At 48.1% G+C, this 23,680-nt stretch overlaps 1 protein-coding gene and 1 long non-coding RNA gene across 2 annotated transcripts in view; one reads left to right on the forward strand and one right to left on the reverse strand.

Annotated features, from left to right (window-relative positions):
* Positions 1 to 23,680, reverse strand: part of STYXL1 (serine/threonine/tyrosine interacting like 1) — a 320,245-nt gene that overhangs the window by 112,947 nt on the left and 183,618 nt on the right. The window lies entirely within an intron of this gene.
* LOC125928533 (uncharacterized) lies at positions 13,091 to 16,211 on the forward strand. The gene is made up of 3 exons (XR_007459688.1): positions 13,091 to 13,748; positions 13,956 to 14,127; positions 14,212 to 16,211. It is a non-coding gene; the product is annotated as an uncharacterized LOC125928533 (long non-coding RNA).

Raw genomic sequence — 23,680 nt, forward strand, 5'->3', positions numbered from 1 at the left:
CCTGAGTGGAAGTTGGTCACTTAACCACTGAGCCACCCAGGCGCCCCATTGATAATTATTGAAGCTGGTGATGGGTACTTGGGTTTCACTATACTGTTCTCTCGACTTGTATATATATTTAAAATATGCCATAAGAGGGGAACCTGGGTGGCTCAGTTAGTTGAGCGTCTGGCTCTTGGTTTCAGCTCTGGTCACTGTCTCATGGGTTTGTGAGTTCAAGGCCCTTGTCCAGCTCTGTGTTGTCAGCGGGGGAGCCTGCTTGGGATTTCTCTCTCCCTGCCTCTCCCCCACTCATATTTTTCACAGCAGCTGCACCACTCTAACATTTGTGTGTGTGTGTGTGTGTGTGTGTGTTTAAGAGGAGGGTTCCAGTGATAATACACTAGTGTCAAAGATTCAGGGGAAGATTTAAATAAAACAACAATAGGGGCACCTGGGTGGCTCAGTCAGTTAAGCATCCGACTTCGGCTCAGGTCATGATGTCACAGCTTGTGAGTTCGAGCCCCGCCTCGGGTTCTGTGCTAATAGCTCAGACCCTGGAGCCTGCTTGGGATTCTGTGTCTCCCTCTCTCTCTGACCCTCCCCTGCTCATGCTCTGTCTCTCTCTCTTAAAAATAAATAAACATTAAAAAAATTTTTTTTAAGCCATCTTCATTCATGGAGCAGGGCCACGTCCCCACCCCTTAGCAGAGCCCGGCGACTCTCAGCACCTCAAGAGACTAATCACTTTATGATCCGAGTCCTGGCCCACCCACCACCCCACTTCACCAACTCGGTTTCCATGTTGAATGATTCTCATCTTCTGTCCACAAAAAGGGAGAGTCGAGACCTTTCTAAATAAGGTCACATTATTTTCACTAAACCCTCAAATGAGATTGACTTAGAGCCTGCTTTGCCTATATTGAGACCCAGGTCCCCTCACATTATCCACCTCTGATTTCCGCATATCCCTCAAAGTGCTGCTTCTCATGGACACAAAGAGAATCTCCAGTAGGGTTTTTTCCCCTCTGACCTCTGACCACACCTACCTTTTATGATATGACCATGTCCTCATGCCCTGGGCACACACCTTCTCTCATGGTGGTCTCCACTGCCCCCACCTCTCCGACTCTTGGAGAAGCCATCGACCTTCCTTTGACATCCTATATCCCTTAATTTCCCACAGAGCAGCTGAGACCAGGATTTAACATCTGGTAAGAGTAGACCGAATATTAAGGGATACTGGTCTATTGCCAGGTTGGCGCACTTGTTTCTGTGAAGGGCCAAATCATAAATATTTTAGGTGTTGTGGGCCACACACAGTTTCTGTCACATAGTCTAATTTGTTTGTTTGACAACCTTTTAGACATACAAGAACCACTCTCTTTTTTTAAAGTTAATTTATTTATTTTTGAAAGAGAAAGAGAGAATGTGTGTGGGGGGGGGGGGGGGGCAGAGAGAGAGGGAGAGAGAGAGAATCGCAAGCAGGCTCCGCACCGTCAGCGTGGAGACCGAGGTGGGGCTGGATCCCGCGAACTGCCAGATCACGACCTGAGCCGAAGTCTGACTCTTAACCGACTGAACCACCCAGGCGCCCCCCAAACCACTCTTAACTGTGTGAACTGGACGCAACGGGCTGGGGGCGGCTTTGGCTCACAGGCCAGACCCTCCTCTGATGGTTCCAGCTGAGTCTTAGAAGGGGCTGCAATCAGAGTCCACGGGTGTTAGCTCATCCCCAGGATCACTCACAACACTGTTCTTGCCCAATTTCCAGGGTCGGCCCTTGCAGTGGAGGGCAGTTTCTAGAGAAACTGCTGGTGTTTAGTCAGGGTTTTCAGAGAAATACACCCAAGAAAGTATAAAGATACAGCAATACAAATAGAGATAGAGATTTCCTTTAAGGAATTGGCTCACATGACTATGGTGGTCAGGAGGCCACCAGGCCAGGGGAGCAGAAATTCAGGCTGATGTCACAGTGTTGAGTCCAAATTCCACAGGGCAGCAGACTAGAAACTCAGGGAGGAGAGCTCCAGTTCCAGAAACCCTCATCAGAAACCCTCAGGCGCCTGGGTGGCTCAGTCGATTAAGTGTCATGATCTCACAGCTCATGAGTTCAAGCCTCGCATCGGGCTCTGTGCTGACAGCATGGAGCCTGCTTGGGACTCTCTCTCTCTCTCTCTCTCTCTGTCCCTCCCACTTGCTCTTTCTCTCCCTCTAGCAAAATAAATAAACGAACATTAAAAAAAAAAAAGAAGGAAACTCTCCATCTTTGCTCATATGGCCTTCGACCAATGGAATGGAGCTTATCCACATTATAAAGAGTAATCTGCTTTACTTTGACAACATTTACTTTTAAATGTCCACAGCAACATCTATCTTGGTGTTCAGCAAACAACAGGCGCCCGAGCCTGGCCAAGTTGCCACGGAATCAACCATCCCGTGGCCTGTGTCTTGGAATTCGGGTTCAGTCGGCCTCGGGCCAGGAAAGAGAGGAAGCACTCTCTCTGTCTCCAGCCGGAGGCCCGCCTCCCTACACTCGATTTATGTCCAAGGATTAGCCTTGTTGCTGGACAGCAGACAATGAAATGTCTACTCTTTTCTGGGGAAATCACATGCCCACCCCCCAGTGATAAAGGACACCTCCCTAGTACTGATAGGAATTGAATTCTGGGACGTCTGGGTGACTCAGTGGCTAAGCATCCAACTTCAGTTCAGGTCATGATTTCGTGGCTCATGAGTTCAAGCCCCATGTCCGGCTCTGTGCTGACAGCTCAGAGCCTGGAAACTGCTTCAGATTCTGTGTCTCCCCCTCTCTCGGCCCGTCCCCTGCTTGCTCTCTGTCTCTGTCAAAAACAAAATAAACAAACAAAAAAAGGAATTGAATTCTGGCTTTAGCTCTGCTGCTCACCTGCTGTCGGGCCTGCTTTTTCATCATCTCTGGGCCTCCTGTTGAGCTCTGGACCCCAAACACAGAAGAACCCTGTAGAACAAAGTAGGTGTTAAACAGATACTTGTTAGGTCACCTTCACTTTAGGAAGCCTTATCAGAAAATAGCTTTATCTCCCCAGACCGGCCCTCCCTGCCACTCTCGCCCCCTCTTCCCAAGCTTTATGTCACAGTGTCCACGTTTTGGCGAAGAGCGGTATTCAGGTGTTGGCAACTTAGACCCAGAGCTGAAAGTTAGTCTCCCTGCCCAGTAATGAGCACTTACCACAGATGAGTGTCTACCACATGCCAGACATTGTAAGACATTTATCTAACCTTCAAAACAGCCCATCTGCAAGAAAGATGCCACAGTCCCCATGTCACCATTCATGGGAGTGTCCCAGGGGCCAGCACAGGGGCGGGAAGTACCCCTCTCACGGGGTTGAGAGGGAGGTAATTGACATTTCCGAACAATTTACAGTTGCAAACAGAACTGTACCTCTTATTCAACATTCCCCCAGGGAGAGGGGAAATTCACTAATTTCCAAAGGGACCGTGAGTAGGTACTGATCTGTTCTGGATGCAGTCACTTAATGATGCCCCAGGACAAGACAATAGTCATCCCAGAGCTGAAGCAAAGCCTACTCTCCAGTCCAGGTGGCTACAGTCCAGGTGGCTGCTGGCAGCTTGAAAGGACTCGTTCTTCCAGATTCAACTTATTCCAAACCAGCAAACTAGAACATTCTCTCTTGACAATGCTCCAAATGTTTCATCAGAACTAGTCTTGGGGCACCTGGGTGGCTCAGTCGGTTAAGCGTCCAACTTCGGCTCAGGTCATGAGCTCGCGGTTCGTGAGTTCAAGCCTCGCATCGGGCTCTGTGCTGACAGCATGGAGCCTGCTTGGGACTCTCTCTCTCTCTCTCTCTCTCTCTCTCTCGATCTCTGTCCCTCCCACTTGCTCTTTCTCTCCCTCTAGCAAAATAAATAAACGAACATTAAAAAAAAAAAAAAGGAAACTCTCCATCTTTGCTCATATGGCCTTCGACCAATGGAATGGAGCTTATCCACATTATAAAGAGTAATCTGCTTTACTTTAACAATATTTACTTTTAAATGTCCACAGCAACATCTACCTTGGTGTTCAGCAAACAACAGGCGCCCGAGCCTGGCCAAGTTGCCACGGAATCAACCATCCCGTGGCCTGTGTCTCGGAATTCGGGTTCAGTCGGCCTCGGGCCAGGAAAGAGAGGAAGCACTCTCTCTGTCTCCAGCCGGAGGCCCGCCTCCCTACACTTGATTTATGTCCAAGGATTAGCCTTGTTGCTGGACAGCAGACAATGAAATGTCTACTCTTTTCTGGGGAAATCACATGCCCACCCCCCAGTGATAAAGGACACCTCCCTAGTACTGATAGGAATTGAATTCTGGGACGTCTGGGTGACTCAGTGGCTAAGCATCCAACTTCAGTTCAGGTCATGATTTCGTGGCTCATGAGTTCAAGCCCCATGTCCGGCTCTGTGCTGACAGCTCAGAGTCTGGAAACTGCTTCGAATTCTGTGTCTCCCTCTCTCTCTGACCCTCCCCCCCTCAAGCTCTGTCTCTCTCAAAAATAAACATTAAAAAAAATTTTTTTTAGAACTAGTCTTTGCATCTTCTCCAGGACTTCAGCCATGCCTCATGTCACCTCTCCCCAAGCCCCTTTCCCACCCACCTTGTCAGCTCCCCCCCAAACCCACAAAATTCAGTGATTCTCAGTGGTGGCCACTCCCCGGAATCATGCAGGGAGCTTCAATAAATATTGCCACCTGAGAAAGTTATCCTGAGGAGAAACAGGATATTTGCATTGTCCCAAAGTATAGCCTTCAAGATTTTGTTAAGAATAAAGGGAGGGGTGCCTGGGTGGCTTGGTGAGTTGAGCGACGGGCTCTCGATTTCAGCTCAGGTCGTGATCTCGCGAGATGTGAGATCGAGCCCCGAATGGGGCTCTGCACTGACAGTGCAATTCTCTCCCTCCCTCTCCCTCTGCCCCTCCTCCCACTTATTCTCCCTCCCTCTCTCAAAATAAAGAAATAAACATGAAGAGAAAGAATAGAGGGAAAAGTAGTAACTCTGCAGTGCAGAATCCCAGAAGACACCTTTGTAACCAAAAGATCAAGGTGAATATCGCCAGAAATAAGATTTTATCAGGGGAAAAAAAAAAAAAAGTAGCTTTTCCTCCCATGAGTCTCCTATACTTTCACACAGAACACTTCACTTTTTTTCTTAAGTTCCACGCCCAGTGGGGAGCTTCAACTCATGACCCCAAGTTCAAGAGTCACATGCTTTACCGACTGGCCCAGCCAGGTGCCCCAGAACGCTCCACTTTTGACCCTTCTGGTCATCAAATGTGTGAGGTTTATCCCCACCAAGAAATTCTGTGTGACACCAGCTGGGTGTCCTACAATTTAACTCAATTCTATCTGGAATTAGCGTTGGATCCCACGAGACTTGTCCTCACTTCAGACGCCAGTCACCAAGTAGTAGGTCCCCAGGTTACCCACAACTTCTGTCCAACTTGGCTCCAAATTGGAGGTTCCCATGACCGACTCCTGCTCTGGATTCAATTAATTTGCCGGAGCTGCTCACATAACTCAGGGAGACACCTGCTTACATTTACCAGTTTATTAAAGGCCATCACGTAGTCACAATTGTTAACTCCATTTTCAGTCCCTCTTCTTATTCTGGAGAATGAATGGAAGGTGGGGCTGAAAATTCCAAGCTTCTAATCATGGCTTGGTCTCTTTCTGGTGACCAGCCCCCATCCAGGAGCCCATCTACAGTCACCTCATCAGAACAAAAGCCACTCCTTGGGCACCTGGGTGGCTCAGTCAGTTAAGCATCTGGCCCTTGATTTTGGCTCAGGTCATGATCTCACAGTTCATGGGTTCAAGCCCCAAGTCGGGCTCTGCGCTGACAGCAGGGAGCCTGCTGGGGATTCTCTCTCTCTCCCTCTGTGGCCCTTCCCCGCTCGCATTCTCTCCCTCTCTCTAAATAAATAAATCTTTAAAAGAAAAGAAAAGAAAAGGCAAGAGTAGAGGAACAGATTAAATTTAAATAAGGTCTGTCACCCAGTTAATAGTATTGTACCTGTGTTAATTTCTTTTTAAATTTTTTAATGTTTATTTTATTTTTGAGACAGAGAGAGACAGAGCAGAGTGTGAGCAGGGGAGGGGCAGAGAGCAGGGGAGACACAGAATCCGAAGCAGGCTCCAGGCTCTGAGCTGTCTGCACAGAGCCCAATGCAGGGCTCGAACCTACAAACTATGAGCTCATGACCTGAGCCAAAGTCGGATGCTTAACCAAGGAACCACCTAGGTGCCCCATGTACCAGTGTTAATTTCTTAGTTTTGCTCTTTGGGATGTGATTATGTCAGATGTTACCATAAAGGGAAGCTGGGTGAAGGGTATATGGGAATTTTCCGTATTTTTTTTTTTTTGCAACCCTTCTGTAAGCCAATATCTATCTATCTATCTACCTATAGATATCTATATAGATCTATCTATAGATCTATCTATATATCTATAGATCTATATATATCTACATTTATCTATATATCTATAGATCTATATATCTATATCCAGATCTATATATAGATCTATATAGATATCTATAGGTAGATAGATAGATAATGTGTGGGTGTGTGGGAGAGTGTGTGTGTGTGTGTGTGTGTGTGTGTATTTTAAGCTTAAAAATTACCAAAGCCTAAGTCCCTCTCACAAAGATTCTGATTGGTCTAGAGTATGGTCTGGGTCTCCAGAGTCTTGAAACTTCCCAGGTGATTATAACGTACAGCCAGGTTTAAGAACCATTGTTCTAGTTTGTCTCTGTCTCCCACAGTGTAACTTCCAGAACCAAACACTGCAGTCTATGTGTGGTCTGACAGGAACACAACAGGACTCTCACCTCCTTTTGTCTGGACATCAGATCTTTATTAATGCAGCCTGGAGTCCATGAGCTTCCTCCAGAAACACAGATTATTAACCCAACCAGAGCCTTTTCTTTTCTGAGACCCCAAAGTGTTCCTCATATGATGTTCTGCTGTTCCATGACTCTCTTTCCCTGGGATTGGGTGTGGTTTTTTTACCCTGAGGTCCAGATATTTCATCTCCTTAGATTTGGTCCTTTGTTCCAGCCTATCAGGATGCTGAATGCCTCCTGCCACATTGTCTCTACCCTTACTCCCAGATTTGGGCACACGCACTTGAAAATCAGGGCTTCTCCATCTTTTTTTTTCTTAATGTTTATTCATTAAAAATTTTTTTTTTACATTTATTTATTTTTGAGAAACAGAGTGAGACAAAGCATGAGCGGGGGAGGGGCAGAGAGAGAAGGAGACACAGAATTTGAAGCAGGCTCCAAGCAAGCGGTCAGCACAGAGCTTGATGCGGGGCTCAAACCCGCAAACTGTGCGATCATGACCTGAGCCAAAGTCGGACGCTCAACCGACCGAGCCACCCAGGTGCCCCTTAATGTTTATTCATTTAAAAAAATTTTTTTAATGTTTATTTATTTTAGAGACAGAGCACGAGTGGGGGCGGGGCAGAGAGAGCCAGAGACAGAATCTGAAGCAGGCTCCAGTCTCTGAGCTGTCAGCACAGAGCCCGACGCGGGGCTTGAACCCACAAACCGTGAGATCATGACCTGAGGCGAAGTCGGACATTCAACCTACTGAGCCACCCAGGCGCCCCAAGGGCCTCTCCATCTTTATTTAAGACACCAGCGACAGCCTTGGACAGGAGGACAGAACTCTACAGCCCATCCCTAGATGTCCCAGTTACCATCCGTCTGGTTGTCTCTGTTAGGGGACTGGGCTTGTGGTCCCAAGGGGCAAAGATAGTTTGTCAGGGAGGTTATCCAAAGCGTCCAGGATGAGGATGAGCCAAAGAGAAAGTAGGAGCCAGGTCCTTACAGGACACCAAAGGTCAAGCCAGGGAAGCTGCAGTTGGTTACCAAATTCACAGGGCAGGGCTGGCAAAGAATGGAGAAGACAAGAGGTTGGGAGACATGCAGACCCCGAAATAAAGAGGAGAGCAAGAGTAATGATGGGAATACCGTGAGGGCCACCCTGAACGGCTTCCATTCCCCAAATGTGCCAGCTGCCGCGACTTTGGCCAAGCATTCCCTCTGCCTGGGTTGCCTTTCCTCCTGAGGCGACCTTGAGGAGACGCTGTTTACAGGCCATCTCTTTTGGGAAGCGTTTGCCATCTTTCCCAGGTAGAACTGCAGAGAATGGGAAGGAAGGGGAAAATGTTTCCCGTCTCTCAGGACAGAGAGCCAGTCCAAATACGGAGAAGCCGGGAATGGTTCGGGAGGTGGAGGGATACACCAGCCCTGGCCTGGAAGAGGCAGACAGACATGAGGCAGGTTGTAGCCCAAGAAGACCACACATTGTCAGAATGCACCACACGGGCTTCTGACTGTGAGCTCCTTGGAGGGGCAGAACCTTGTTCTAGTCACCTTCGCAGCCAGGGCCAAGGCCAGCACCAAGGCCAGTGCTGACAGCTGGCCATTTTGGAGTGGACTTTTGAGTGATCCACTGACCAGCCTGAAAAGAACAGTACTCTGCACTCGGTCTCTGTCTCTCTCTCTCAATAATAAACATTAAAAGGGGCGGGGCGCCTGGGTGGCTCAGTCGGTCAAGCGTCTGCCTTCAGCTCAGGTCATGATCTCGCGGTTCATGAGTTTGAGCCCCACATAGGGCTCTGTACTGACAGCTCAGAGCTTGGAGCCTGCTTTAGATTCTGTGTCTCCCTCTCTCTCTGCTCCTCCTCTGCTCATGCTGTCTCTGTCTCTCTCTGTCTCTCTCAAAAATAAATACGTATTAAAAAAAGAGAGAGAGGACAGCACTCTGCCAGGTGAGCAGCTGTGCGGAACAGTGGAATCTGTATCCACACGGTATCTCAGCAGTTAAAACAGTGGAACAGAAGAGCTAAGGTAACTTTTAACAAGGAGGCTTGCAAACACCCAAACCTAAGCCCATCAACCCAATAGACTATTCAGAAATCATGGCTAAATGGCAGCCCTTGTGAGACAACTCAGGACTCCAGCTGATGCTAGACAAGGGGATGCGATGATACAACGAGGCACCTCCCACAGCTGTGATGGCCGAAGCTCCGAGGCTGGTTGGGCTTTAGCCACGGTCCACTCTGGCCGCCCCTGCAGTAATGTCTAGCTTAGAGGCCTCCCGATTGAAAGGATGTGTTTCCCAAGTTTAAACCACATGTAAAAACCGTTTGCAATGTCACTGCTTCTTTTAGACGTGTGTATGTACGTGTGTGTGTTTGTATATGAACTAATGCTCTATATAAAGTTTCACATCTTGCTAATTTCATCTATCATTGTGACACGAACACTTTCTCACACTGAAAATTATTCAGTGAACATAGTTAATGGAATGAATGAGTTCTAACTCAAAGAGAGAGAGAGAGAGAGAGAGAGAGAGAGAGAGAGAGCACAAGGCAGAGGCAGAGAAAGGAAGAGAATCCCAAGCAGGCTCCACACTCAGTACAGAGCCCAACGCGGGGCTCGATCCTCCGACCACGAGATCACGACCTGAGCCAAAATCAAGAGTCAGATGCCCAACGACTGAGCCACCCAGGCACCCCAAACACAAATTTAAACTGCAGCATAATACTGTGTGCAGTTATATCATCCTGGGCTGTAAACACACACCCATTTTACTAACACTGGAGACAATTTTGTGATTCTTTCTGCCATTACAAACAATGCTGTGATGAATAATTCAGTGTGTGAAGACTTGCCTATATTTGGGGTTGTCTTCTGTGTAAAATGGACGTGGATGTGTTCAGAGCAGAGTGTCCAGGATGGAGATTGAATTTTGAATCCACACAATGCAATAACTTGTGTGTGTGTGTGTGTGTGTGTGTGTGTGTGCATGTACGCGTGTGGCACTTTCCATCTGATCAAACGCTTACCTCTTTCTCTCTTTTAAAGATACATCAGGGGCGCCTGGGTGGCTCAGTCAGTTAAGCGTCTGACCCTTCACTTCAGCTCATGTCATGATCTCACGATTTGTGAGATCGAGCCCCACATTGTCTGTCAGCGCCCAGCCTGCTTGGGATTCTCTCTCTCTCTCCCTCCCTCTCTCAAAATAAATAAATAAACTTTAAAAAAAAAGATACATGAAAACCATGGGGATATTTAACCTGAAGAAGAGGAGACTTAGGGGAGTCGTCATTGTCGTCCGTAAATACCCGGGTGGCCATCCTTTGAAAGGGAAGAGACCAATTTGATAGGGTTCCAAAGAACAGACTCTGCCCTCTGTTGGCCAAGCTCTGCCCTCTGTTGGGGTTGTGCATTTTCTCCCAGCCTTTCTGTATAGAGAGGACAGCCTTTTCTTATTTTTGTACGTCTACTTGTGAGTCAGAGTGAGACTCCATACTTCCTGTGAAATAAAGATGGGTTCTAGCCAGGAAAAATAATTGTCAAATCTTTAGCAAAAAAGAGATTGATCTAAGCTTATGCTGTCAGCAGAGTTGAGGTTTACCACTGAGCTGACCTCCCGCAAGAAGAGAACATTTTGGTCTGGGGTGCTGTGAAGGGATTGAGGTGAGGGCATCTGTGTTTATACGGGTGTGTTGAGAAATTTGGCTGCAGCTGGGAAGGGGGCAGAGGAAGTTGGGTCCAAATGTGCAGAAGAAGTTGCGGTTGGGGGCCAGTCAGTACTGAAGGATTTTTGTTTCTCTGGAAGTCATGAAACACATTGACCCACAGAGCAATTGGCAACATCTCAGAAAGTGACCGTGGAGGTAGATATGTGTTGCTTGAAGACCTGTCAATCATTGAGAAACACGGAACTCTTGCCAGCACTGGGCCATAAGAATGGAAGGATAGTTGCCCTCAAGTTGCTAATGTTGCTGATGTAATGCTAAAGAAGGTGACGTTTAATTTAATGATCACGTATTTTAATAAGTACTTCTAAACCCCGCCCTCCCCCAGGGATACCTTGCAAAAGGTCTCTACCAGGGAGTAGGGGAAATGCTTCGACTTCCAGACATCCGCCCCCTCCCCGATATTTACCCACACACAATAGGAGAACCGGAAAAGGTTAACCACATCCAACGGTCTCAGGTAAGGGAAAGATGAAAGGCTGCCTACCCGGGATTGGGGGAAATTACTTAGCTCGCCCCAGCGATTCCCGGTGGCGTGTGGGTCCACTCTACACCATTACACCCAATGGCCGTATCTGGAACAGACCATGGACTATGTGTTCCCCATGAAGGCTGAGCTGCTTCCTCATCTAGCTCCCTGCCTGTAAAACGTTGGGAGACCCAAAAGTTATTTCAAGTGTTGAACTAGTCGCTGTTTCTTTTAGTTCAGATTAATGGTTCTTTTGGCGCCATGGCTTGCAAAAATATTTAGTTGTCTTCATGATTTTTTTTTTCAAGGGCAACCAACCACCAGCACCCCATGCTACCAAAACTCTGTTTTCCCGTTTCTGTATCGAAAGCCCAAACCTTACTAGCCGGATTATCTCCCTACCAAGTTGTCTCAGATGAGAATTTTAACGAAGGTTTTGCCATCGCACAACAGGACTGCCACTTTCCCAATCGTGAATGACAGCGCCCTCGCGGTCCTCCATCCGGACCATGCCAATGCCTCTTATTTTTAGATTTTTGTACTTACTTCAGGCACCGATTTTTGTGTAGGTCAGTATTCACTATTATGTTACCACGGCCGCCCCTCAATCTCAGCAGCCTACAGAAGAAGGTAAAGGTTGATTTCTTGCTCACTTTACATGTATTCTAGCATCAGTCCCAGCTGTGCTCACATGTCCCAGGCTGGCAGAGCAGCTCGTATCTGGGACAACAAACAAGGCTCAAGACAGAGAAGGAGGACAGAGAACAATGGTGCAAGAGCACCGGCTCTTAGGACTTCTTCTGGGAAGTGGCCCATGTGACTCCTACTCACATGGTTTGTTAGCCATATTAAATAAATGACCAAGGGGCGCCTGGGTGGCTCAGTCGTTTAAGCCTCTGACTTCAGCTCAGGTCATGATCTCACGGTTCATGAGTTCGGGCCCTACCTCGGGCTCTGTGCTGACAGCTCAGAGCCTGGAGCCTGCTTCAGATTCTGTGTCTCCCTCTCTCTGCCTCTCCTCTGCTTGTGCTCTCTCTCTCTCTCTCTCTCAAAAAATAAACATTAACAAAATTAGATAAATAAATAAATAATCAAGGCAGGCTTTGTTGGCGGTGGAGGGAATCATCTTCTCACAGGGAAGAACTGAATACTTGGAACAATAACACAATCTACCACAAGGCCAATAAACAGAACCCTCTTTCTCCCCTGAGTTCTGAACTAGGGCACGGGACAGCTGAGCCAACACATAGACAATCAAAATGATTCCTTTGTTACCAATATAGGCTAGATTGAGGACCGCAGCTTGGCATGAGAGCCGACAAGGGACTGCGGACAGAAAAGGCCAGACTTGGAAACCTTACTGCCCAGCCGTTGCTTTGCTGGAAGGGGCAGGCCTGTAGGGGCGACCCTGCTCATGGGGGAGCAGAGAACACGCTCCAAGGGAAGAAACAGGTTCTCAAGCAAAGGCAAAGGGGGCGGGGGAGAAACCTCACAAACTTTCCAGGCAAATAAGTTATTCCAACTTCCCTGAACCAGAATTAAGTGAACAGACAGAGGAAAGTCAGGAGGGCCATGCTAAAAAGCTCCCGCCACTTGGAAAGAAACAAGAGCAGTGGGGAAAAAACCCTTGGGGAGTAGGTATCTTTCAGATGAGGAAACTGAGCCCAGTGAAGACCAGTCACTCGTCCAAGTCCCAAGTGGGCAGCCGAATGCTCCCCAAGTCCAGGGAAGGGGGGATAGATTTCACTTAAGAGACATTACCGGGTGCTTCGGGAAGAAGAATTTGTGATTTGGGGGAAAAGCTTAAGACCGGAGGAGTATTTTCTATGTGCCTCTATGTACTCACATTTGTAGCTGCTGACTTCATAGAAGTCTTCTCTTTGTTACTGCCATGGACCCTTGCCCCTATTCCCACTCCCCAGGGAGGTGGCAGCCCAGGCCCATGAGATTGCAGGATCCCGGGCCAGTGCCCAGGGGGGGGGTCCACTCAGCCCCTCCCCCGCCCTCCCCGCTCCCCCGTTCCCCGCTTTGCCTTTCACAGGAATGTGATTCCTTCCTGGTAGCAAAGCCGAAAGACAGAAGAGGCCGACGTCACCGACGTGCAATTCCAGGATTTTAGGCCAGCTGCGTAGCCTGGAGGCGGGTCTGCAGCACAAACCCTTCCCCCAGTTCTTCCCCCGCACCCCCCTCCCCCGCAAATCCGTAGGGAAGCGGTAGAAAAGGGGAAGGCGCCCCAGTGTTGATCCCCTAGGACTCTGGTGGCGCGCGGTGGGGGCGGAGTCTGTTGCCAGGGCAACCCGCGGTGGCGGGCCCTGGGTCCATCTTTCCTTTTTTTCCCCCCGGTTCGCTCTGTGTGCTCGGCTTTCCTCACTCTAGTTGCCAGAAGAATGCACACACCACGTCATCGTTCTGCTTCCTCTTCTCTCCTTAGTTTGCTTGTTTCTCCAAGGTCTGAATCTCTCCCTACGCGATCAGGTTGACCTCTGTCATTTCCCCGGCTTACTCACATCCCGGATGCCTCCAGCCAGTCTTGATGCCTTGGCCGGTGTGATAGGCAGTCTCCCGATTTCTCCTTTAGGTCCACACTTCCCAAGCGAGGAGTTTGTACTTCCCTTTCCTGCCGATGAGCGGCCACAGCTGGATTCTGAGCCCAACCTGTTTTTTGGAGAGATTGATCTGGCACCGGTGGCGTGCGTGGGGTGGGGTCAGTAATAATAGCTATAATTTATCGCTCACTTGTCTTGCCAGGTGTCTTACATACATTGCTTGTAATGTTTTGAGGGAAGCCTTACTGTGCACATTCTACAGCTGAGAACATTAAAGCTAAAAGGATTAAGTCAAATCCCCAGCTGTGGATTCAAGCCATCATGGACTTGGCTCCAATGCCTGTGTCCTTCCTGTTCCCTTCCAGGAAACAGCCAAAGGCAGGGAGGCCACTTGGGAAGCCCCTAGAGATAACGGTGGCCCAAATGAAGACAACGCAGTGGGAATTGCTGGGGCGGGGATGCCAGGAAGAGGCAGAGAGAAGCCCAGGGAATGCAGAGTCTGGGATGGCTCGTGGTCCTGAGGAGGGACACACAGAGGTAGGAAGTAATTATAGTCAATTATTTTTGTATACTACTTTATACAACTTCCACAAATATTAACTTGTTTGTTCCTCTTCACAGATTTGGGAGGTGAATCTCATTATCCCCTTGAATTCAGGTATTCTGATTCAAAAGCTGATGCACTCCACCCCCCCTCCCCCACTGCCCCATCACAAACTCTAGGAATAAACTCCTATGAAGGACGTCTGACTGTTAGCCGTGGTGTAATTTAGGGTAAAAACAGTGGTGGCTATAACAGAGTAGGTGGGATCTTTTCCGTCCTCCAGACACACCCTCCACCCTTCTCCATCATTCTCCGTGGAGTAGGCTGACCTTTATGCACTGAATCAGGAGTCTCTCTGGTCAGGGCACCTGGGTGGCTGAGTAGGTTAGGTGTCCGACTTGGGCTCAGGTCATGATCTCACCCTTCATGGGTTTGACCCCACATTGGGCTCCGTGCTGACAGCTCGGAGCCTGGAGCCTGCTTCGGATTCTGTGTCTCCCTCTTTCTGCCCCTTCCCTGCTCACGCTCTGTCTCTCTCCCTCAAAAAATAAATGAACATTAAGAAAAAATGAAAAAAAGAAAGGAGTCTCCCTGGTCCTCTCTACCCGGGACTCCTCTACCAGACAGCTGCTGTCATCTGGCCTTTCTTTCTTTCTATTTTTTTAAAATATTTATTCATTTTTTTGAGAGACAGAGCGCGAGTGTGGGAGGGCCAGAGAGAGAGAGGGAGACACAGAATCTGAAGCAGGCTCCAGGTTTTGAGCTGTCAGCAAAGAGCCCGATGTGGGGCTCGAATTCATGAACCATGAGATCATAACCTGAGCCAAAGTCGGACCTCAGGCAACAGAGCCATGCAGGCGCCCCTAGAACATTTTTACCACCCTCCCAAAAGACACCATACCCATCAGCACTCCTTCCCCATTCCCCTTTCCCCCCACTACTTGGTGGCCACTAATGTATTTTCTATCTCTACGGATTTGCTTACACTGGGCGTTTCATACAAATAGAACCATGTGATCTGTGCTCCTGTTGGACTGGTTTCTTTCAGTGCACATGTTTTCGAGGTTCGTCTGTGTTGTAGCATGTGTCAGTACATCATTCTTTTTTTTTTTTTTTTTAATGTCTACCTGTTTTCGAGAGAGAGAGAGAGACAGAGCGCGAGCAGTGGAGGGGCAGAGAGAGAGTGAGACATAGAATCTGAAGCAGGCTCTGAGCTGTCAGCACAGAGCCCGATGCCGGAAGTCGGTCACTTAACCAACTGAGTCACCCAAGTGGCCCAGCACATCATTCTTTTTTACAGCCAAATATTTCTCTGTATGTACATGCCACATTTTATCTGTCCATTCATCAGTTGATGGATATTTGGGTTGTTTCCCCTTGGGGGCTAATTATGAATAATATTGCTATGCACATTCCTGCATACATTTTTGTTTGAATAGCTGCCTTCTCTTCCCTTGGGTATATTCATAGGAGTCGAATTGCTGAACCATCTGATAACTCTATGAATAACTTCTTGAAAAACTGCCATTGTTTTATAGTAATGTCACCATTTTACATTCTCCACGGCAGTGTATGAGGGTTCTAGCTTCTTCACACCCTCACTAACTCTGTCATTTTTTCCTTCCTTCCTTCCTCCCTTCTTCCCTTCCTCTCCCCCCCCCCCCCCCCCCTTTCAATTTAGAAATCCTACTGAGTATGAAGAGGTATCTCACTACAGTTTTGATTTGCATTTCCTAAATGATTAATAATGTTGAGCCTGCGTTTATTCTGGAGAAGTGTTCAGTCAAATCCCTTGCCCAATTTTTCAGTTGGGTTGCCCTTTTGTTGTTGAATTATGACAGTTCTTTATATATTCTGGATCCTAGACCCTTACCAGATTTGTGATTTACAAACATTTCTACCATTGTATCATTTCACTTTCTGGATGATGTCCTCTGACACACAAATGTTCTTAATTTCAGTGATGTTCGCCTTGTCTATATTTTTCTTTGGTTGTTTGTACTTTTGGTGTCAAAACTAAGAAACCCATATCTAATCAAAAGTCACAAAGATTTACACATGTATTTTCTTCAGAGAGTTTTCTCCCGTTCCATCCTCTTCGTAGGGTCCTTTGATGCACAAGTTTTTCATTTTGATGAAGTTCAGTGTATCTCTTTTTTATTTTATTGCCTGTGCCTTTGGTGTCACATCCAAGAAATCATTGCCAAATTCAAAGTCATAAAGATTCCCCCCCTGCCATGTTTTCTTCTAAGAGTTTTATAGTTTTAGGGTTTTGATCCATTTTGAGTTCATTTTTGTGTATCTTTTTTTTTTTTTTCTTTTTGTACAAGATGAGGATCTGACGTCACTCTTCTGCGTGTGGATATCCAGTTTTCCCGGCACCGTTTGTCAAAAAGATTATCCTTCCATTAGGGAAAGTTGCCCGTGGGTCTTGGCACCCTTGTTGAAAATCCACTGGCCACGTATGTGAGGGTTTATTTCTGGGCTCTCTATTCTATTCCATTGTCCCCATGCCTGTCCTTAGGCCAGTACCACACCATTTCGATTACTATAACTTTGTCCAGACTCGTTCTTCATCCATCCTGCCCCCTTGCCCCCAACGCCTTCCCTGCCCTTTCAGGGTCTCCCGATCCTTCCTCTCCTCCAGAATGATTTCTACCACTCCCCTAATGTTGCTCTCCCCCTCCTTGTCCCCAGATCTTCAAGGGGCGCCTTGAAGGATTCTCCCCCTTGATCTCTCCCTTTCTCTCACTCTGCAAACCCACTCTGTCAACCATCTCATGGGCTCTGCCTCCACACTATACTCCAAACCCATCCTCCTCTCTCCGTCCCCACTGCTACCATATGTCTGACCATTGTCATCTTTCTCTAGGACACTGCGCTACCTACTGATGGGACCCCCTATTTTTACTCTTGTCCCTGCCACACAGTAACCAAAGTCACCTCCTTTTTTCCCGTTTTTATTGTTTTAAGTTTCCTTACTTTGGGGGAGAGAGAGAATTCCAAGCAGGCTCCACACTGTCAGCGCAGAGACTGATGTGGGGCTCAAACTCACGAACCACCAGATCATGACCTGAGTCAAGATCACAAGTTGGACACTCAACCCACTCAAGCCACCCAGGAGTCCCTCCCCCCTCCCATTTTAAATATTTTATTTGTATTCAAGCATTCCACAGAATGGCCAACAAGCTCTTGAGAAGATGCTCACTGCCCCTAGTCATCGTGGAGAGATAATTAACACTAAAATGAATGCACACCCACGTTGACAAAGACGAGAAGCAGTTGGAACTCTTAGTTACTGCTGGCAGGAGTATCAAATAAGAGAGCCACGTTGGAAAACTGGTGACCTCCAGTAACATTCAATTGGTGCTGTTACAGGTTTGGGCTCTCCAGGAAGCACATTCTGAGATAAAGATTAATATTTATTGGCGGAGTGCTCTGGGGATGAGCACTTAGGGAAAGGAAGGAAGCACGATTGTGGAGGAAAACTAGTGTGTCATGCTGTCTCAGTGGGGGCCTCAGCCAACCCTGGGGAGTTTGAAACCACCGTGATGATTTAGCATTGAAAAAAATGAATTTTTATCCCCTAGCATCTTTATGGTAGCACACTATTTCCAATCATTAACCTTGCTCCTCCCACACTGCAAAATATTTTAGATATCATTCCATATTGATATATAGCTTCCTCGGTTTTTTGTTACATTTTGTTTTTAGGACCGTATAGAGTATTCCTTTGAAGGGCCAGACCGTAATTTATTTATTTTTTAATGTTTATTTATTTTTGAGACAGAGAGAGACAGCATGAACAGGGGAGGGGCAGAGAGAGAGGGAGACACAGAATCCAAAGCGGGCTCCAGGCTCTGAGCTGTCAGCACAGGGCCCGACGCAGGGCTCGAACCCACAGAGTGTGAGATCATGACCTGAGCTGAAGTCCGACGCTCAACCGACTTGAGACACCCAGGCGCCCCCCCCCAAAAAAAATTTTTTTTAATTAAAAAAAAATCACTGATAAAATTTTAAAAAAATTAAGTGTTTTGTTTTTATTTATTTTTGAGAGAGAGAAACAGAGCGCAAGTGGGGGAGGGGCAGAGAGAGAGGGAGACACAGAATCCGAAGCAGGCTCCGAGTTCTGAGCTGTCAGCACAGAGCCCGATGCGGGGCTCCAACTCACAGACCATGAGATCATGACCTGAGCCAAAGTCGTTGGAAGCTCAACCGACTGAGCCACCCAGGAGCCCCCAGACCGTAATTTATTAATAATTCCTATGACAATGTACATCAGGATGTCTCCATTTTGTCATTGCAGCCAACACCACAACGCATAAGACATTTTCCACTTTACATCTGTCGCTCAAAATACTAGAGGTGGAATTGCCGCTTCAAAGATATGCCCGTTCGTCATTTTGCAAAATGTTGTGAAATTTCCTTCCACAGAAATTGTACCAATTTTCAATCCTCTCAGCAATGTGAACAGTGCTCATTTCCCCAACCTTTCTAAAGCATGAATGGGTCATGACTGCCCCAGCTTAACCCCTGTAAACTGCAGCGGTCACAAGATAACATCTCACACACACCCCCACACACACACCCCCGCAGCCTGGGAGGGCTTCCACAATTTGGCTCCTGCCCACCTCACATTCCACGACGCACTGAAGCCCAGTGCTGGGGGAGATCCTGAAGATCGCTGTAGAAACCTGGATGCCATGCAGAAGGGGGTGGGAGGGAACTGGCTTTCCGTCCTCAGTCGGTGGGGGGGTGGGGGGGGGCAGGGGAGGCGGAGGGGAGATGCGTGTTCAGGCACCAGGCTTGCTGCTGGGCGCCCCAACCTGTGAATGTGGAACAAGAGAACTGGGGAGAGATGGTGTGGCAAATGAGTGCCACGGAAGGCTGCAGTTACCTTACCCTGGGGTGTTGCCATCCAGGATTTGGGACCTAAACAGGACTACTCAACTGTTACGGGATTAAACTGTCTGGATGAGGGCCGCTTCCCGGGACAGCCAGCAGGTGGCAGCATTCTGCTTTGGGACCGGGCCTTTTCTCCATCATAGAGGAGCCCTGCACGGAGCTGTCCACCAGAGGGCAGTAAGGACGTGGCTCGGAGGCCCCAGGGCGGCGAAACCAAGCTCAAGTCGGGAACTGGCCGCCCACGTCGTTCTGCCCTTCCGCCATCCTCCAGCAACTGACGAGGCAAGAGAGGCAAGTGCGGGGCAACAAGGAGCTGCGCTACTCAGTGCGCTCGGGCTGAGAGGCTGGGACGCCTTGGGAGGTCCCCCCAGGGACCTGATGTCCCGCGCCCCTGGTGCAGCTCCCCAGCCTCCCGCCCCGCCCCCAGCCCTAGGGAGCCCTGCAAATCATTCTGTGCCTTTTGCAGACGTGCCCTGGGATGGGGGGCGGCAAATCCAGGACACCCCAACCCGCCAAGATGGGTGGTTAGCCCTGGTCCCAGAGCTGTCTCAGCTGTGCAAAGTGAGGCATCTGGTCCTTGTTTCTCAGCTCCTCAAACAACCATTTCTTCCCCACCCAAGGACACCAGCTGTGCAGAGGAGGGACTAACAAGTGTGTCTGAGCACCCACTATGTCCCAGGATCTACTCCAGGTACCAGGCCATAGAGCAGGTCTCTGCCTTCAGGGACCTCACAGTCTAGTGACAGTGACAGAGGAGGAAAGATGAGAATAGGCAAGATAGTTTGGGACAGCAGCAAGCACACCAAACAAAGAAGTAACCGGGAGAATCTGGGACCTGGGGAAGGCCCTTCCGAAGGAGCATCCGAGCTGGAGACTTGACGGCTAGCAAGGAAACCACCATACTAGGAGCCAGGAGAAGAACGTTTCAGCAGTGGAAGCAGGTGCAAAGGCCCTGAGGCGAGAAAGGCCTTGGCCTCTTTGAAAAACAGAAGGAAAACCAGTGTAGTGAGTGAGGGAATGCATTCATTTCCTGTTGCCGCTATAAGAGGAAATTGCTACATTACTGAATTACTACAAACTCAGGGTCTTAAAAGCAACACAAATGACCACATCACACCCCTTAGGATGGCTACTATCAAAACAAAACAAAACAAACAAAGCAAAACAAAACAAAACACCAAAAAAACCCCAGAAAATAGCAAGCATTGATGAGGATGCAGAGAAAGTGGAACCAGCCCCTGCTCTTCGTTAGTCGGCATGTAAACTGGTGCTTTTGCCACGGAAAACAATATGGCAGTTCCTCAAAAAATTAAGAAGAGAACTGCTATGTGATCTAGCAGTTTTACTTCCAGGTATCTATGCGAAAGAATTAAAAGCTAAGTCTCAAAGAGGGATGTGTACGCCCCGGTTCTTAGCTGCATTACTCACGATAGCCACAAGGTGGAAGCAAACCCAAGTGTCCGTCCTCTTGGACCCGGAGAAAATTTCGTATATACAGAGAATGGAATATCATGTACCCTTAAAAAAGGAAGGACATTCTAACACCTGCTACAACATGGATGGGCCTCGAGGACATGAGGCTCAGTGAAATAAGCAAATCACAAAACACACACACACTGTATGATTCCACTTCTATGAGGTCCCTAGGGTAGTCAAAATCATGGAGACAGAAGGTAGAGGGTGGTTATCGGGGGCTGCATGGAGCCGGGGAACGGGGGCTTAGTGCTCCATTGAATACAGACTTTCAGGTCTGGAGACGGATGGTGGTGAGGGCTGCACAACAGTGTGAATGTTTTTAACACCCTCCAAACTGTGCACTTAAAAATCGCCGGGATGGTAAGGGTTAAGCGTATTTTACCACAATTTTAAGACTGGAGTGAAACCCCACAGATTTATAGTCTTGACAGTTCTGGGGTTCAGAGTTCGAAATGGACTTTACAAGACTAAAAGCAGGGTGTGGGCGGACCTGTGTTCCTTCTGGAGACTCTTGGGGAGAATCAGTTTCCTTGCTTTTTCCAGCTTCTAGAGATTGACTCATTCCTTGGCCAGCAGCCCCTGCCTCAACCTTCAAAGCCCATAGCTTTGACCCCTGCTTCTGTCTCCTTACCCTCTCTTCCTCTTGCCCTCCTGCCTCCTGAAAAGGACCCTCCTGATTCCATGGGCTCAGGATAACCTCGACTCCTAACTTCATCACGTCTGCAAACTAGCTTTTGCTGCATGAGATAGCGTATCGATAGGATATGGATATCCGGAGGTTAGGACACAGACACCCTTGGGGGCCATTATTCTGGCTCCCCCAGGGTATATAAACTGGCAGAAAGATAAGCTGAGAAAGATTAGCAGGGAATAGGACACAGATGCACCTAGGCTCTTATGAGTTGTAGCATAGCAGCAACACCTTCTGATTTACTTTTGTAAAAAACCACCCAATCGCACTTGCTCATGGATTTGATCTAGAAACTCCGTGTGTGTGTGTGTGTGTGTGTGTGTGTGTGTGTGTGTTTTCTGTCTCTCAGCCTCAAAGTCTGGCACCTGGAGAACCAGACACTCTCCAAGCAGGAAGAGAATGCCTGGTAGAACAGAGGCGTCCCTGGGGAGCACACTTGAGGCCCGGAAGTCTCTCTGTAGACCAAGGGCAAAGTGGGTAGACCAAAAATGATTCATAGTCGGGCCCCATCCTCAAGGCTGACGATAGCTCTTCTTGGCTCATGCCAGTTCTCTACCCCCTGAGCTTAAGAGAAGGTCTTGGGGTCTTCTGGAGGCATAATTGGGAGAAAATGAGGAGGAGGCAGAGTCAGAGAGACAGGAGACTGTTGGAGGCTCCCTTGACTGTAAGATATGTGACATCACTACAGCTCTCGTTCTGCCAGGAGACCAAATGCACTTATCGTGGACCCCCCGCTAAGTGGTAAATGCATCAACCCTCCATATGTGTTTGTGTTTGTGGAGACTCAGAACCGGAGTATCCAAAGGGATTTTAAAAGCCATCGACTTCTACTTCCAAGTGGATGCTTGAATATCTTCAATATTCTCATCAAGTCACCACATGGCCTCTGCTTGCACACTACTAGTGACGGGGAGCTCACTACTGATCAAGGCAGTTCATTTCATGGGTGGACAACCCAAACCGTCAGAAAGGTTTCCCTTGTGTCCCGTGGTCTCGCTGTCATTTCCACCTTTCTCTCTCAATCCTTCCTTCTGGAGTGACACAGGATAAACCTACTCCCTCACCTTCAGGAAAAACCGCCAGATAGCTAAGCCAGTGGTCAGGACCCCTGACGCTTTTCCAGAGAAATCTCTCTGGTTCCTTTCATTGTTCCTTGTCAGATATGATTTGAAGTCCGCCCACCCCTCCTGCTTCCTTCCTAATCCTGGTCCCTTTGGGTTAGACAAGCTCTAATTTCCTACATTCTCTTTCAGGGTCGGTGTCTAGAAGTAGACTCAGAACTCCGAGGGCTGCCTGACTGGCACAGAGGAGCTGGGACCACCACCCCCTTCCTCTTCTCAGGGCCTGGACCTGATTCTAGCAGCCCAAGTTCCCACACTCCTGATTCATATTTCGCTTCCTGTTGAGTAAACCTTAATTTTTATGCCCACTGCTGCACCATGAGAAGCATGAGTTAAATATACCCAGTGTTCATTTAAATGTGTCCCATTGATGGGGTGCCTGGGTGAGTCGGTCAGTTAAGCGTCTGACTTCGGCTCAGGTCATGATCTCATAGCTTGTGAGTCCGAGCCCCGCGTCGGGCTCTGTACTAACAGCTCAGAGTCTGGAGCCTGCTTCGGATTCTGTGTCTCCCTCTCTCTCTCTCTGCCTCTCCCCCGCTCATGCTTTATCTCACTCTCTCTCTCAAAAATAAACATTTAAAAAAATTTAAATGTGTCCCATTGCTATATGTGTGTATGTGTGTGTATATATGTATATATATATGTATATATATACACACACAAACACACATATATACATATATATGCATATATAGAAAATCTCTGGAAAATTATACGGTTATATTTTAGTACTGAACACAAAGGACAAAAACAATCTCAGGTTCTCTTCCTGAGGCCCATGGGAACACAGACAGGGCCAGAACTACAGAGCGGGCAGAGTAGGGCCAGAGAATGGACATGAATGTTCTGCACAAAGAGCGAAGCATTGTTTCTTTTTCAGTAGCCCGTGTGGCTTCGAGTCAAATTTACATACAGGTAGCAGTAGGCGGGATAGGAGGGGGTAATAATGAAAAGGGCAGAAAATTGGAGCTTGGTAAACCAGAGTCAAATCCGAATCCTACCACTTCCTGCTTGTGACCTCGGGCAGGTTGCCTCACCTTCTTGGGCATCTGGAATCAGGGAAACACATTCTAGTTGTCTACCTAAAATAGCTGTACTCTGGAGAAGCCGCTTGTCAGATTTGAAGAGTTGAAATAGACCTGAAGGTTAAGGTGTTTATATTACATTCTAACGCTTCCAACGTCATCTCCTGCCCCTTCCTCTCCAATCCAGCCACTGAAAGCCGCCCCGGCTGTACTCCCAGCCAATTATGGGCCTAGTAGTGGGAGGATCTGAGTTCGAATTCTGTCGGCTACTCAACTGAATTGCTCAGGGCCCTCCTTAGACCTCAGTTTCCTCATCGGTATAATGAGG

This window comes from Panthera uncia, chromosome E3 (assembly GCF_023721935.1).
Source record: "Panthera uncia isolate 11264 chromosome E3, Puncia_PCG_1.0, whole genome shotgun sequence".
NCBI classification, from domain to species: Eukaryota; Metazoa; Chordata; class Mammalia; order Carnivora; family Felidae; genus Panthera; species Panthera uncia.